General features: G+C 48.0%; 1 long non-coding RNA gene across 1 annotated transcript, besides 1 other annotated feature; it reads left to right on the forward strand.

The window, feature by feature from the left end:
• The first annotated feature begins 3405 nt into the window (after positions 1-3405).
• Positions 3406-4274, forward strand: 2900040C04Rik (RIKEN cDNA 2900040C04 gene). Its single transcript, NR_152108.1, has 2 exons — positions 3406-3553; positions 3966-4274. It is a non-coding gene; the product is annotated as an RIKEN cDNA 2900040C04 gene (long non-coding RNA).
• Positions 5834-9156: an enhancer, noted in NCBI's record as "VISTA enhancer mm1502". NCBI's record gives its function as "enhancer in: midbrain (mesencephalon)[3/3]" and the evidence as "EXISTENCE:transgenic organism evidence [ECO:0001131][PMID:17130149]".

The following is a 10303-nucleotide window of genomic DNA, read 5'->3' on the forward strand; positions in this document are numbered from 1 at the left end:
GTGTGTGTGTGTGTTTTGCCTTTGTTTTTGAGACAATGCCTCACTTTAAAATCAGAAGCAAGAGTAAAAGAGGAGCCATGTTTTATGAGAGTTTTTACAAAAGTCCAAATAAGAACATTTCAAATGGAACACTGTAGCTCATAGAAGTCAAAGTGTAGAACATGTCCAAGTCTTCCCATGATGCTTTGCGGAGGGCTCACATCATGGTCACTCCCTGGTGTTTCTTATGCTGACCTCTGACCAGCATGAGGGGCTTTTCTGCCACCATGTCTTTGTCTTGCATCTAATTTAGCACCTGCTGTGCAGACCCAGTAGATTGCACCCTCCTTGCCAAGACTAGATGCACCCATGCTTTCTATACCTGTCTCCTCAGCCCTGGGATGGGTTGTAAAGAACCTGATGCCCTCATTTTCAACAGCTGGCTCACTGACTGAAAAATGATTAGAGTTCAGGAGCAATGTGCCTTGGGCCGCTCGGTCAGAGAGTGAGCCTCAGAGGTGGGATCTGGCCTGGGTTGTGAGGAAGAATCAGAGGACGCAGGCACCAGAAAGAGCAGAACACCCAGTCTTCTCACTGACCCGACCAGGCCCTGTTCTGGAGAAGACTGATGAGAAACAAGCAAGGGGGAGCAGGGATATGGTTGCAGTGGTCCAGGCTACCTGAGGGGTGAAAGCATGGGAACCAAATACCAAAGTCAGAGAGGAAGAGGCCGTGAGTTTGGGGAGGTTGTCGTTTGGTCTGTTCCTGTTTGTGTTTGTGTCAAAACACTCCCCAGGAAAAGTGATCAGCAGACACAGGGCCTGAGGAGACAGGAAGAGGCCTCCTGAGCTGCAAGCAGCTTGCTAAAGACTTGGAGGATCCTCTTGTGCTATCCCCCAAGATCAGAGACACAGCCCCCCCCCCATGATGGCTTAAGGGGTGGTGGCCCTGACCCTCCCTTCCAGCTCACTGTCCCTGCCTGCCAGCACAGTCTCGGGGGACCCAGAGGAGGCTGAATGACTTGGTGACTTCAGGACACAGAAGGCAAAGAAGCCAGCTACCTGTCAGAACAAACAGGGTCCCTGGTGAGGTTGTTGACAATTGTCTGTGAGTCAAGAAGCCAGCAATGCCCTCGGGAAGGTGTGGGCATGGGTTGTACATTTCACACTCTGTGTAGTGAAGTGCAAGCTCAGCAAATTGCTGGAGATCTTAGATGCCAGCTTTATTCCAGTTAATCAGATTATATTCTCTGATTAAATAGGATTTGTTAGTAACATTGATTTATGAGCCATGGGGAGCTTTATTAATAAGTCATTATGTTTGGGGACTTTAAATACTTGGCATTCAAAAGCAATTCCAAGTGCTTTTATATGGCGAACTTTTAGAATCTCTAAGGAAATAGTTAATACCCGGTGTGTTTCATTCCTGCAATACCAAAGACATCACGGAAAAGCCTAGCTCACCACAAGCCTGCAGGGAGTTAGCTATTGCTTGGACTTGAAGGTGTACTCTGAAATCCTGTTCAGCCCTTTCCCTAAGCTGTCTCAGAAGAGCTGAAAAGAGCCCTGGCTGGCAACTGGACCAGAAAGAGATAAATATAAGAGATGCCTCTGGATAACAAATGGACACATGTGGTCCATTCACACTTCACACACAGGGACCTATACTAAAACATCTGCCTGCTATGCCCCCTCATGCAGAAAAGAGACATTAAGAGTAGTACAGGAATTGATCTTGGAGTCTAGAGGCCTCGGTATTGTCTTTTCCAATTTAATTATCTCAACAGACATGCACAGTTGAGGGTTCAACTGTCTCTAGGGATAGCTGTTATATACACAAGTCAAACGTGGTTGGAGTCCTGAGTTCTCCATGAATGCTGTTTGGATATGCTAACTGTTGTGTGCCTCCATTTCCTCATCTAGTTTACCTGTGACTTAGGATCAAAAGAGTGATCACATATCAAGGTTTTAGGACAGGCCCTGATGTGTTCAGCAAAAGGAGTTTGTTCAGCTCTGCTTCCTGGGGCAACTGTGGTTAGGTGAAGCCACCATGAGCTCCAGCTTTCGGTGACATTGTGATTTTCTCCAACATGAAGCACATGCACACATAACATAATGCAGGTTGTAGGACACACAGTATAAGCCGGTGTCCCCTACCACCAAATGTATCCAAAGACAGGGGGGTAGATTTAATTTGAGCATAAGCTGTGGAGAATGTATAAGAAACAGAAGAACCTGCAGAGCCCCAGGCACAGGGAAGATCTCTGTCTGTGGATGGTATGATTGTCAAAACACTTGCTCGGAGCTGGCTCAGAGGGTAAAGATGTTTGCTGAGGAAGCCTAATGACCTGAGTTCTATTCCCAGAGCCTACCTAAAAGTAGGAGAGAACTGGCCCCATAGAGTCATCCTCTGACCTCTCCATGTGAGTGGTGGAATCGGCAACTCCTACATTATGCCAACACCATTTGTACAATAATAAACAACCAAATAAGTGTACTTAAAAATACTTGATGTGAAAGACCGTCTATTCCAAGATTGAGTATACCTAGAAGCTGCTGTATTTGGATTTGAACAGAAAAGGCAAACAGGCTGGGTAGAAACTGAAGGGGTTTTTTTTGTTTTGTTTTGCTTGTTTTTTTTAACAGGGAAGCCATGTTGTGGCTGAGACAAAAGGTGAGCCCCTGCCCTGAGCCCCAATCCTTCACTGAGAATCCCTGATGACATGGCCGGTAGCACCCTGGATGCCCCTTCTCAAATCAGATGAACCTCTCTTGACCTTGTTTCTTGTGTTTCCTCCTTCTCCTCTCCTTCTCCCTTCTCCTTCTCCCTTCTCCTTCTCCTTTCTTCTTCTTCTTCTTCTTCTTCTTCTTCTTCTTCTTCTTCTTCTTCTTCTTCTTCTTCTTCTTCTTCTTCTTCTTCTTCTTCTTTGTGTTTTTATCTTTGTGTGTGTGTTTTTCCCACACTTATCATCTGTTTTTATCTACCTTGACTTAACATCATGTACAATGCTCCAATCTATGATCACATGGAAGAGGGCCTTTGAGCATGCCAGTGACTGATATTCTTAATTGAGTTCATTGAGGTAGGGAAGGCCCATCATGAATGTGTGTGTGGTGCCATTTCCTGGGCTGGACCCTGAACTGAAGAGGCTGAGCAGCAACCACTCAGCCTTTGCTTGTTGTTTCTTGACCAGGCGGTCTCAGGCTCCTGTGGCCATGACTTTCCCTTTGTAGCTTGGAACTATGAGCTGAAATAAACCCCTTCTCCCTTAAGCTCAGATTTAGTAGATTTCTCCCTCTACTTAAATCAAAGGCTTCATAACTCTAAGCGAGGTGGCCCGCCAGTCTCCGGCAGTCAGGAGATTCAACTCCCTCTACGTTTCCCCACCTGTGTGGACAAGAAGCTTTTGTTACACATAAATCCTTCGTGCTGTGCTTGGGAAATTAGTAGAATGCTCACACCAGGGCCAGGAAGGGCTAGCAGTGGTGCCTGTGACCCCAGCTATATGGGGCCCCCATGAGAGAGGCCCCAGACCACAGCCAGTGCCTGCAGAGAGTGCTAACAAGGAGCCCGGGTGAGTGTGGTGTGAAAACTTTTTTTACCTTTTATATTGTTTATTGCACAAGCTTGCCTTTTCTCCCCTTCCTGGTTGGATCAAGAATAGGTCACGGTGTCAGGAAGACAGGAACCTATGTTGTATCCCCTGTTCTTGGATACTACTTATGTATATTCAGTGTGTGGACCGTGGCATGGGTGTGGAGTCAGAAGATGATTTTCTAGAATGGGTTCTTGTTGAGGCAGAGCCTCCCTCCTTGCTTCTGCGGCTATGTGTGTACCCCATGCAGGCTGGCCCAAGAACTTCCAGGCTATTCTGTCTCTGCCTCCCATCTTATTAGAAGTGTAATGGTTGTTAGCATCAGAAATGTCCACGGGCAGCCAGAAACTTTACAGCCAGCTTCTGAACCCAGCGACGATGTCATCCCTAGGCGACAAGGGGATGATGACCCTCCTGAGTCCATCACCACAGCACCACCTGTGCATGCTCTATCTGCATCACCTATACATCATCACCTGCGCATCACCTGCACATCATCACCTGCGCTAGTTACCTGCGTCACCTGTGTTACCTACATCATGGTTTGGATAAAAGACACATACCAGCATGTATAGCACTCTCTCTCTCTCTCTCTCTCTCTCTCTCTCTCTCCTTCTCTCCTTCTCTCCTTCTCTTCTTCCTCCCCACCCCCACCTCCTTCAGGGGTGACTCTGTCAATAAAGACCTCTCTAATGAGAACTGTGCTGGCTTGGCATGATCTGTTCATTAATACACCACCTCATCTAACACTGGTTGCATTATTTTTAAAAAGTTTAATTAAAAAAATACTTTATCTTTTGCTACTACTAAGAAATTGAATCTAGGCTCTCGTACATACAAGGGAAGCGCTGTACCACAGAATTACATTTCCCTGCTGCAATGGTTTACCCTTAGGTGCAGCCCAAGGAGTGCTGGGATTGCACATGAGAGGCACCATATTTGTTTGTTTTAAAAGAGAGTTTCTGGGACCAAATTCTGGTTATCAGGCCTCTACCCACTGAACCATCTCCCTGGTCCCTGGTCTTGTATTTCAGACAGATAACTCTCATAGAACTATCGCCATCCCCACCCCCAAAAGGAAACCTTTCCCTTGAAATGTAAAGCCATAATTGTTCGAGCCATGCCAAGCTTTTACAGAGACACACACTAGTTTCTGAGTAGTTGAGGAAAGACACTCTCAGTGAAACAATAGTTTATCTAGAGGTTTGTAAACTGCTCCCAGAACGCTCTTCATTCACACTATCAGTGAAGGAACGGTGTTTCAGGGGCCTTCAGAGAGACACTCAGCAACAAATAGGCAGCTCGGAGAACTGGAAAGATCACAGGAATGTTAGGTTCACAATCGCATCTACCAAACCACAAGGCAAAGGCAACTAGGCATTCGGTCTTTGTAGCTTCCGAGCTGTGAGTGCTTTCAAAGGGTGGTCAGTGAGCCAGAGATCTAAAGACTGGTGACCATACATGGTGAAATGAACAGTACATGTGGATTCTGAGGACACTTCGGAATGGCCATGAGCAATGTTCCTGGTCAGTTACAACCGGCTCTTCCAGCCCTGGGAGTGTTTCAGAAGCACCAGGCCAGCCACATCTCCTTTATTGGCACGCTGAAAAGCACTGTGTGTATTGTTAGGTGGGTCATCTGTCATCTAGAGTGCTGGTCCCTGATCTTGTGTCTAAGGTATGAATATACCAAGATTTAAGAGTTCACTGAAACATGGGGCTGGAGAGGCTGCTCAGCAGTTAAACGCACTTGCTGCTTTTGCAAACGACCCAAGTGCAGTTCCCAGCACCGACGTGGGGCTGCTCCCAATCATTTGTTAACTCTAGTTCCAGGAGATTCGAAACCTTCTTCTGGCCTTTCTGGGCACCGGACTTACATGCAGGCAAAACATCCTTACAGTAAAATGAAAACTAGAAGGAGAGAGGGAAGGGAAGGAGGAGGGAGGGACGGAAAGAGAGAGAGAACACAATCTAATGTGTTTATTAAAAGGTAAAGAGAAGGGAGAATATGTTCTATGGGGGTGTGGTGAGGTATGGGGAAAGGGGGTGTCTCAGTGGGCCCATGCCGAGGCATCCCATTCCCCTGAGGGACCAGCCACAAGACAGTATAGTATAGAATAGAGTTTATTCAGGGCATGGGGAGGGGAGTTAGGAGGGTAGTAGAGGCAGAGAAAGGCAAGAGAGAGGGAGAGAGAGAGAGAGAGAGAGAAGTAGAGGTCAGCCATGAGCATGGGGGGGGTGGGGAAGCGGCGAGGGGACAGAGTGGGAGCAAGAAGGGAAGAACAAGAGAACAAGAGAGAGCAAGAGAGAGAGGAGGGGGCAAACAGTCCCTTTTATAGTGGCTGTTGCCAGGTAACTGTGGGGAGGAGCATACCTGGCTGTTGCCAGGTAACTGTGGGTGGAGCTGAGACAGAAGGCACAATCACATTCATTCATTTCTTAGCTTTAAGGAAGAAGGAAATTGTGACAGGTACAACAGGGATTAAGTACACCAGTCACAAACAGACACTACTCCCAGCATGCTGTTCATTCACACAATCTACGTGAGTCTATTGGGTGACCTGCTCAGATTAATACAAGCAGACAGTAGAAAGGTTTCCAGGGGCTGGGGAAAAAGACCCTTTACTAAATACAGAATTTCAGTCTGGGAAAACAGCTCTAGGGATTGTACAATGGAAATGTACTAAACTCAGGAAATGTGGTTATGATGAAATCAGACACGGTCATCCTAGCACAAGTAGGCCAGCCTGGACTACATCATAAATTCCAGTCTAGGTTAGACCCTATCTTAAAGAAACAAACCAACAAAAAGGAAAATGAGGAAAGAAAGTGCATGGGGTGATGAGCTTTATAGTCTATGTAGGTACCACAAGTCAAAGAGAATTTAAGAAACGTTAGCCACCTCGTGAGATGACGTGTAATAAAGCTCTGGCGATGTGTGTGGCTCTGCTCTCAAAATGCTACACTCTGTTCCAGTGAGAGGAGCCCTGATTGAGCAGTCCGACTGTGACAGGGAACAACTCGAAGCGGAACCTGAATTCAGGGGCCACACCTGTCATGCTGCCTTAGGCTGAAGGGCCAGGCATACTGCCAGGGGTCAGTCGCCACACCCGGAGCTCTAGACAGCCTGAGTGGCAGGCAGTTCATAATGAATTCCTCTATTAGATTCTGTTACAAGCTCCCCTCTGCTTCTCTTTCATGGCAGAAGAGCGTAACCAGTCCCAGTGCCCATGTGCACTTGGCATGGGCTCTGTGGAGCGTCCCACAACAGAGAGTCCTGCTCTTCTGACAGGGACGCTTGCTCTCGGAGCCACTCTACCCACTGGCAGGCCAGACGCCCCAGGACGCCTGCGGGGGAGTTGGGGGGGTCATCAAAAGGAATTGCTGACTCTGACTTTAAAGCCCAAAGTTTCAAAGTGCCCCATGCTTAAGGCAGCCCTGAATGAATTCACGGGTCGTGAGTGCGTCAGGCCTGGCAGCCCGGGAGCTTGGACACATCGCAGTGGTGACCTGGTGCCACTCCAACCCAAACAGATTTGTCACAGCCGCACTGGCTTCCAGCGCAGCCAGAGCGGCATTGTGTCTGACAAACCAGGCCTCTGTCAGGACAAAGGGGGCTCTCAGAACTCGCTCTGCCTTGGCTCCTTCACACCCAGAAAGAGCCAGGGGACCTCTTTTGTCCGCCTGGGGGAAACAAAAGCGATTCATTTCGGCTTCGCACCAGCACTGACTACATTCTTTGCGAGCAGCCAATGCAGGGAGGCCTTGCGGCCAGCTTTCCACAGCCCGGCTTACCCAGAGCCTGCTGAGGGCCAGGGACTATTCTAGGCACGGTCACCCGAGTTAATCCTCCCAACAAAGCTATGGTGAAGGGATTAGCTCCACTGTAGTCATGTGGAAACTGAGGCGGGGAGAGGGGAAGGTCACTCAGCTAGCGACCAATGGCAGAGCCAGAATTGCTATGGCTACTCAGATGACCGAGCCCTAAATTGACTGCGGTTTCCAACATATCCCGTCTACACATCTCATAGGCCTCCTGGAACCTCCATCTGCGGCCACCCTGGCTGGGACCGTCTGCAGTGTTCCTGACACTCTCCGAGCATCCAGGTCAAATGAGTATGCAAGGAGATTGGGATTCATGGAGATTTTTCTAAATTTCTTTCATTATTTTTTTTTTTTTTAAAACGATACAGAGCCTTACTAAGTAGTCTTGGCCGGCCTGAAACTCCATACGGAGATCAAGCAGGCCTTGAACTCAGAGGTCTGTCTGCTTCTGCCTCCAGGGTCCTGGGACTAAGGCATGTGCCACCACACCTTGGAGAAGGGGCTAGAGAGATGACTCCGTGGTTAAGCAGTGCTTAGTGCTGTTCCCCGAGTTCAGTCCCCAGCATCAGTGAAGGCCAGTTCACAACCAACTGTAACCCAACCTCAGGGAATCTGACACTGGGTTCTGTAGGTACCTGCAGTCTCAGTCCCTCTTTCCCAGCTCTCCGTCTCCGTCGTCTCTGTCGTCTCCGACTCCGTCTCCGTCTCCGTGTCACACACACACACACACACATTTTTTTAGGCCATAGTAAATGTCCCAATTCTTTTAAGCCACAGGGGGGAAAAGTCCCTTTTAAATAAAAGGATGTTTATTACATTGTAACAAAACAAAGCAGGCAGAATTTTTAAAACCATCCCACTTACAGATGGGATGGTACATCTGAAGTGTTAATCCTGTGATGGTCAGCCGCTCCTACTGAGCATGCTCCTTCCTGCTTCAGACCCTGATAACCAAATTCGCTCGCACAGTTATACATTGCCCCTTCACTGTCCAGATGCCCCATCAGGCATTTCCAGCCTTGCCTGAAGAAATGTGCCCTCCCTTACTGTTTTCATTATAGCCGGCCAGCACACGCCAGTCTCAAACATGCCTGACAGAAGCAATTGAAAGGAGAAAAAGCTGAGTCTGTCTCACAGTGTCCAAAGCTATCAGCTTTGCGCTGATAGTTTGCGCTGGTTGTTTGGACCTATGTACTGAGTGTCTTGGAGGGAACGCACATCACAGGAGGCCGCCTACCCTATGGACACTGGGAAATGTCCTCTCCATGGGGACGCCTCCAGCGACCTAACTTCCTTTCCACAAGCAAGAATTCCACTGCCTCCTAAGAGTGCTATTGGCTGCCAACCAAAGCTGTACCATGTGAGCCTTGGGGAGACATTTACAGATCAACGGGAACAAAAGTCAGATGAAAGTCTCTGGTACAGCATTGAGTCTGAATTCCTCTCAACAAACGCAGTAGGGGGCACTACTGATTGTCAGCCCCTGACCTCCACACAGCCACCTCTCACCTCACCGACCAGTGTCACATTGACTACTGGTGTTTCACACACCATCTAGACACTAGCTTAGAAAAATCAAGTTTTTGAATCACCCAAGTTTCAGATTCTAGGTTTGTTTTTTGTTTTTTGGTTTTTTTTGAGGCAGGTGATGGGTAACAGTGGCCATTCATTGTCTCTTCAGGTCACTTCCTGGGAGCATCTTAGTTTGGGTTACTATTGCTGTGATGAACACCATCTCCAAAGCAAGTTGGGGAGGAAGGGCTTATTTGGCTTATACATCCATATTACAGTTCATCACTTAAGGAAGTCAGGGCAGGAACTTAAACCAGGCTGGAAGGAACCTGAAGGCAGGAGCTGATGCAGAGGCCGTAGGCTCTTTAATGGTTTGCACCTCATGGGCTGGGCCCTCCACCGTCAATCACTGATTAAGAAAATGTCCTACAGGCTTTCCTGTAGTCCGATGGAGGCAGCTTTTCTCAAGGCTCCCTCCTCTCAGGTGTCTTTAGCTTGTGTCAAGTTGTCATAATGCTATCTAGCACAGGGAAGCAAGCTCATAAAGCAAAAACAGAAGATCTAAAAGTCTAAGGAAGGGATACTAAGGAAGTGGGGTGGGAGCAGGCAGAGGAAGGGAGGGGGCAAGTATTTGAGTGTTCACTGTTTGCCCACAGGCTGGGTACTAGAGAAACAGTGGTGTGTCCCCCAGGGTTCTAACCAAAAAGAGATGCTTCATGCAAATTGCTGGAGGGTGTATTTGCAGACATGGCTGGCGCCATCACAGGAGATCGCAGGAGATGCAGAAGAGCCAGCAGTTTTAGGAAAGTGGCTATCACTGCTAAGCCTAGAGGAAACAACAGCTAAAGGAAACAAACAAAAAGTTTGGTGGCCACAATTGGGTTTCCAGGAATGCTGCCCCCACCAAATCTTCATTCACTGGTGAAGAGTCTGCAGGAATAAATACCCACAGTACGGTAGAATCCCACTGCACAGTGGAAGGTCGGAGGGTCATGGGATACAGTTCTTAGACCGTATGGTGCATTGAATGTGGCGAAACAGAGTGGATAGGTCTGGGGCCAGCAGGCAAACAGAGAGACTATGGGTAACAATGAATGGCCACTGTTACCCATCACCTTCCTCAAAAAAACAAAACAAAACAAAACAAAACACCAAAACCTAGAATCTGAAACTTGGGTGATTCAAAACCTTGATTTTTCTAAGCTAGTGTCTAGATGGTGTGTGAAACACCAGTAGACAATGTGACACTGTTCGGTGAGGTGGCAGGTGGCTGTGTGGAGTTCGGGGCTGACAATCAGTAGTACCCCCTTCAGCAGAAGTGCTTAGGACCAACTCCAGAGAAGTAGGCAGTGGAGAAGGTCTGAGAGCAAGGCCAGTTTCCTGCCTTAGGTC

This window comes from Mus musculus, chromosome 14, assembly GCF_000001635.26.
Source record: "Mus musculus strain C57BL/6J chromosome 14, GRCm38.p6 C57BL/6J".
NCBI classification, from domain to species: Eukaryota; Metazoa; Chordata; class Mammalia; order Rodentia; family Muridae; genus Mus; species Mus musculus.